The following is a 7,096-nucleotide window of genomic DNA, read 5'->3' as shown; positions in this document are numbered from 1 at the left end:
AGCTGTTTCTCTTGTGCGTAACTATTGTTAGCCACATTTGTAGGCCCAAATATAATTTTAAAAGGAACAAGATATATTAAAAGAAGAACAAAATATAACATACAATTTTAAAAGGAACAAAATATGAGTATGTCATGTGGTAGAAACAGGCAGATCCTTGAACTTCAAACGCCAGAAGGGAGGCATGGAATATTATCCTTGTTTATTAACACAGAGCCAGACTGCTAAAATAACCCTTTCATTTCATTTATTTCTTTTTGCAACTGCGAGAGGTTGAATACTTTTAAATGGATTGACCAAAATTTGTATACAGCATTGCATTGAAGAAATGAAATAATAAAATGGAAAAGGTTGATTTGGCCTGGTAGAAATCTTTAGCTTTGAATAAAGAAAGAAGTCGTGTGCAATTTAAAATAACGTTTCTGGAGCTAATGGGAGACTCACTGCTACAAGTACTTGTGAATAATCAGTAACAACAATTAAACGTATACAGAAAAATTCCTGAATGTACTTGTTACTACCATGGTAAAGCGATTCAACAGGTAGTTGCATAATATTTGTGGTTATTTGGTGAGTAACCCTGGAGTAAAAGTAGTTATAATGCAGTGGCATTCTGGCAGAAATAATTATCTGATAACAAGTACATGCAGAATCGCATCACTTATCTGAGAGTTTGTGTGTGGCACACCGAATATGTACACTCAAAGATGTTCGTTATATATACAAGTTCATTTCACTTTTTCCCAACTCTAAGAACTCTTTTAAAAAACCTCTTTTAGTACTGGTACCTTTGCACTGCTCTTCTGGTTGGTTTTGTCATCGTTTTTAAACAAAAAAAAAAAAAAAAGAAGAGAAACCTTGGTAATTTCAGTAGTACACTTCCTGGCGAAAAGACACCTAATTTTTAGCTATTAAATTGCTTCATAATACATGGCAGATGTTGACCTATAAAATCCACTTTATAACAATTTCATTGTAAAATTGTAGGTATTAAAATACCTGCTGCTGCTGTGTAACGTTCAGCAGATTTCTTAAATGCCACATAAGCTAGAACCTGAAGATTACATTAATTCAGACGTTGTGAAGATTCAGTTACTATTATACCTGCTCTAGCTATGTTTATCTTAAAAATAAAAAAAAAGAATGCTACTTTTCTGTTCTAATTTTTCACTTTATCCACATCTCCTATAGCATTCATCAGCGAGCAGTCTTGTAGTTGTTATTTATAACTCCTTAAAAGATATAGTCCATCAGTGTAAAAACATTAGTAGCCCATTATTTACTATGAAAAAGGTAAATGAATGGAGACAAACAGTTTTTGAAGGAAGATATCAAGAATAAAAATTGCTGATTCTTGTTAGCAACTGTATTTGTGGACCAAACTTGGTTTCCTTTCTTTTTTCATTTTTTTTTTTTAAATTGTCTGGGCAAAAGGTATTTTGAGGGTTGTTTCTACGTGTTTGTTTTTATTGATTTCCTGTGAATGTTATTTGCAAATGGAGGCCTTGATATAATCATATTTTTGCTAAAGGATATCTGGACAGCAAGTGCTTTTGTGTTCCAGTCGTGATAATTGTGCTGCTTAGACTGTGACATCACTGTGTGACTTCAGACACTATATACATCTCTGTCTATAAAGATTTCCATTTTTTTTATGAATTTAGTTTAGAGTGTCTTTTGGAGACATTTTTCCATACATTATTACATGCACACAGTGACTGTCATATCACAGCTTCCATACTACTTGTGCTATTTTTAAAATGCCTTTTATTTATTTTTTTTCCCATTCATCCAATATAAATGGTCTGATACCAAATTAAGAACAGTTACGGCTAAAGCAGTAGTCTAATATGTAAGAGTTAAGGAAAAGAACAGTACAAATAATGTTTGGTCACAATATGTTTTTATATAGAATCAAGACATGCTTGAAATGTGTGACAACACATCAAGATGTGCCTGAATCTTTTTTTTTTTCATGGAGATGTCATACTTTTTAATGTTACAGAAGATATCTCTTTTTAATACAGAATTTTCTTTTGGGGGCGGGAGGAATGCTAGTAGGATTTGATTAAAATGCTTGGGGAAACTGAAACTACGTAAAACAGAGGGAGGAAACATATGAATCAGTTAGTGATTTGAAGTAGGTACTTCACTGAGACAGTGAGTTCATATGCATGTTCTGCTTTTTTTCCTTTTTCCTTCCCCAGGTCTCCACATATGGTTAAAAATGAATTTATAATAACAATGACATTTGGTAATATCATAGTACAGTTAAGCTTATCTGTGCAGTAGCTCCTAACCAGAGCTATGGCTGTAGAGAACTTGCATTGAAAATATTTTGGCACTTGCATTTTACAACTAAGCTGAAATATAACAGTGCTCTTTATCTGGTGAAATAAAATCTGTATCTTAGCTAAATCCTAGTCAGTAGATGAGGTGGGGTGGGGTGGAGAAGAAGAGGGGGATTCACCTTTTCAGTAGCTGAACTGTTCTACTTGAAGTCTCCCCTTGTCACTTGTAAAAGTCTATACAGGAGACAAGCATGACTGTTCTATGCAAATCAGATTATTGGATGTCAGTGTATTCTTGGATCTGATGTTCCTGTGGAGAATAAATATTGCAATGAAGATAGCCTCATTATCCTTATTTACACTGAAGCATTGATTAAACAGAAGCAAAACAAACATTTATGGGAATATATATAGCTACAGTGATTGTACTATTAAAGTAACCACCAAATAGAAGATTTTCAATAGCCGGTAGGTTTGAAATGAAGTGTAATGAAAGATCATCCTTCTCTGATTTTTTTCTTGTGGTTATGTTTGCTTATCTTGCCAGAAGAATTAATTTGGTTTATCTATCCAGAGGAAATATAATTTCACCCAAGATCATGTTTGTTTTTTGGGAAGGGTGGTGTATTTGTTACTGGAAGTAATAGGAAAAAATAGCATGGGTTCATTGAATATAATAAATACATTTAAAAAAATCAGCTGATGAATAGAAGATGAAGCACAGAGGTGAACAAAGCTGATTTGGTTACCTACTACTTGCGCTATGGTATGCATGGTACCTTTCTCACCAGGGCTGTCTCTTCCCTTCAGATTATTTTATTCAATATTAAGTGGAACTTATAATTTAACATAATTTAATAAATTAAAGCTCCTCTGTACTGTTACATGGAAAAAAATAATTATTTTTTCTTAATACTCTTTTCCGTAGTTCGGTGTTTCTTCATATGGTTGTGGAGTTCAACATTGGTCTTAAAACTCCAGATAATTTAAACATTTAGGGACAAAACCCCCTTTTTTCATGTTATTCAGTCCAAAATATCATTTAAGAAGTGAGGATAAACATTTAGTTGCCTTTTGAAAACAACAATCACTTGTTTTGTAAATCACATAAACATTATCTTGTGCTTATTTCTAAAAGGAGATTTTCTTTATCCAGGCACAATGAACTGGCTCACTTACAATCAAATCAAGCTTAACTGACTTTCTGGGTGGAGCTGGAGAATTTGGAATATTGTAGAATGACAGTGAATCTTACTAAAATTCAAAAGAAATACAATATGTACAATAAATCTGTGCTGCATGATCCCAATGTCTTAGAGATAGCACGGGATATAGAATGTGTAACATAATAGGGGGATGGTTGGACCAGATGATCTTGGAGGTGTTTTCCATCCTTAATGATTCTTTGATTTTAACGTGCATTTTATTCTCAGTTATATTGTTACCTCTAGGCAGAGAGGAAATCCTACAATAGATGTGTTCTTACTGAGTTAATTATGGTGTGTTATTATAGTGAGCACCAACTGTCTAAGTAGCAGGAGCTTTAAATAAACACTATTGAACTTAGAACAGCTATTCTGTTTTGGTTCTGTTTCTGATTAGCATTCATTGTCATTCACGTGACAATGTCCTGTTAGTAACAGGATGATTCATGGTGTACTAGTCTCAATAAGATCAGGAAAGATAGTTATTAACATGATTATATGGACTCTGTAGTCTCTTTTCCCTTCCTTTTACACCAATTTTTATTTTTACAACTGTTGTGAATTTTTTCTCACATAGTGTAAGAATGGTATTTTTTCACCTTCTGAAACCTGCCTCACTTTTTTCTCATCCTTCACTGAACAATTTCATAGCAAAGCAAATCTCATCCCGCTATGTTTATTTCTTAACACAAAGATACACATGGAGCCATTTGCTAATTGAAAGTGGCAAAATTAAACAGTATGAAAACATAGTGACAACACAGTCTAATAAGTACTTAGAAAGGAAGTTTTAGCTCTTTATGAAGGTATAGCATGAGCAATTGCTGTAGACCTTTATGCTTCTGCTTTAACTCCATTTTTTATTTTTTGTTTATTTAGAATATGAGCTCCTCAGGGCAAGTTCCATTTTTTTGTTATATACCTATACAAGTATAAATGCAATACCATAAAAATAATACCTCATGAAAATGGTAATAGTATTCACATATTTTCCTGTAGAGCAAGGAAAAACAGATTAATCAAGTATGTATTTGAGATCCTGCTTTTCTCCTCTTGAGTTCCTTACCTTAGCTTCAGAAACCTAGTGTAGGAAAAATTTAGGGATGTAGAATGGGGAGAACTGAAAGGGGTGATGGAGGAGAAATTGATAGACAGTGGCATTCTCCCTTTGCCTTTACTAATTCCTTCCACGGTTCTGGTACAGTCACTTCTACAGATCTAGCACACTCAGTGATGACTTTTGCCAGTGCAACACAAGTCTGTCTTCTACAACTCCGTTGTTTAAATCTGTAAGGAGGTAGTCCACAACTGAAAAGTGTGAAGCAGTTGTATGTGACAAGTTTTATACCATCCCAAAATGCTTTGACCAGAACTTATAGAATACATGGAATGTAATTTTGATGAATTTCTGTAACATAAATAAAAATTTGTTAAAGAAAAAGTATATCCTGTCTTGTGGATACCTTGTGGATGAGTCCACAAAATCCTGAATAGTCTTTTAAGGATTTTCCAGGTAGCTGAAAATTGTTACACAGGAAATCACTATAATGAGTAACTCAGGGGAGGAGAGGGGAATAAAAAATGAAATAAATAAATTAAAAAAAAAAAAAAAAAACTAGACTTAGAATATGGTTTGGGTTGGAAGAGACCTTAAAGATCACCTAGTTCCAATCCCTGTGTGATGGGAAGGGACTCCGCTCACCAGACCAGGTTGTTCTGGGCCCCATCTAAGCTGGCTTTGAGCATTTCAGGGGATGGGGCATCCACAGCTTCTCTGGGTAGCCTGTTGCAGTGCCTCACCACCCTCTGAGTGAAGAATTTCTTCCTAACGTCTAATATAAATCTACACTCTCTGTTTAAAGTTGTTAGCCTCTGTCTTATCACTACATGTCCTTGTAAAAAGGCTTTCTCCGTCTTTATTACAAGCCTCCTTTAAGTACTGATAGGCCACAATGAGGTCTTCCTGGAGCCTTCTCTTCTCCAGGCTGAACAAACTCAATTCTCTCAGCCTGGTCATGGCAGAGTCCTATCCTCAGGTCTTATAGATGAGAAATTGTATTCAGCTTTTAATGTGATAAATATACACAGAAGCCACACTTCCTAGTTTGTGTGCATAAAGCATTCCTGTACCTGAAAATGGGAAACGGTATGGGAATGTGTGTCAAATGTCACTAAATGAGAACAGGGAATGACTTGACTTTACTGATGATTACTCTTGCAGTTAATTAATACACTGACAGCACATGATTTGACCTGGTCTAGAAGTGGAGAGTTGTAGCTTGAATTTAGTGTGCTAAAGCTTCCAATGCCAGAGTAATAGTTGACAGGAACAGGAAGATCCAGGATAATTAAAATACAACATTCATTTGGCACTGTAGCCTTATTCCCTCCCTCTCTCTTGAACAGCCAATTTCAAAGTGATGAAGTGAATTTTAAAAGATTAATCCAGATGATGGTAACTAAAAGTGTAGATAGGCATTTTAGTCTGAAAGGTAGAAGTGAGATGAAAAAAGAAGTGGGTATTTGGTGCTATTGCCTGAAGGCATGATCTGAACCTAGGGAACAGAACCCATAATTTGCTGGCTGAGGGTCTGTGAATTCTTCAGTCTGGTCTATGATAGAACTGGGATGGTCAGGGAAAAGGATGGATGGTAAGGGAAGTTCAGGGAGAAACACAGATTTAGTAGTCCTAAAATGGAGGGCGTAGGAAGATTTGTGTAGGAGTATTGGAGACCGGAAGTGTAAAAATAATAATAATAATGTTCCTTAGGTTAGCTTGTAGGGAAATTGGTTTTGTTTGTTTTTATTATATCATTTAAAAAAAAAAAAGACAGGTATTTTGAAACTTAATATATTTTATACTTAACGGAACGTATTTTTTCCATAAAATACTGCTGTTTTTTGTTTTGCTTGTTTAAGTAATGAAGTGTAAAGTTTTGATATAAATGGAAATTGGCAAATTAATTATTGAATCCTCTCTTAAGCATTTTTCCTAAGTTTTAGGTATCCTTTTCTGGAGAAGGTTCTTCCATATTTTTGGGGTACTATGTGGAAAAATTTAAATATTTAAAAATAGTATCTTCAACCCTAACATGAGTAAACAAGCAGCAAGAGGAAAAGAGATGGCAATTCTAGATCAAATATTGTGCCAAATGCAGCTATTGAAAAGCAGATGTTGCAGGAAGTTTAGCTATTAAATGAATGTATTTTTGAAAATTGCCCAAGTAAACCTTATATTTAGATGTCGTGTTCAATTTCTAAAGCATAGCTTTTTTTCTGCTGTTTTCTAAAAGGACAAATTACTGTCTTTCAGGATGTAGTGAGAACATGGTTATAAATCAATCAATTTCTTTCAAATTTTAAAGCTGGCCAGAGGGGAAAAAATACCAGCTGGATGAATGCGTCAATTTGGCTTAGTGTAATTTCTAGGCTTCTGCTTCCTTACTGCTGCAAGCAATACATATTAAAGAAAATAGGAGGGAAAGTTATTCTGGTCTTGCAAATAATAGCACTACCCTTCAAAAAATAATCCTAATAAAATCCTCTTAGGGTGTGGTCTCAGCCATATTTAAAGGTGATGGTATTTTTTCAAAATATGCA

Source organism: Anser cygnoides, chromosome 8 (assembly GCF_040182565.1).
Source record: "Anser cygnoides isolate HZ-2024a breed goose chromosome 8, Taihu_goose_T2T_genome, whole genome shotgun sequence".
NCBI lineage: Eukaryota > Metazoa > Chordata > Aves > Anseriformes > Anatidae > Anser > Anser cygnoides.
This window is presented reverse-complemented; position numbering follows the sequence as displayed.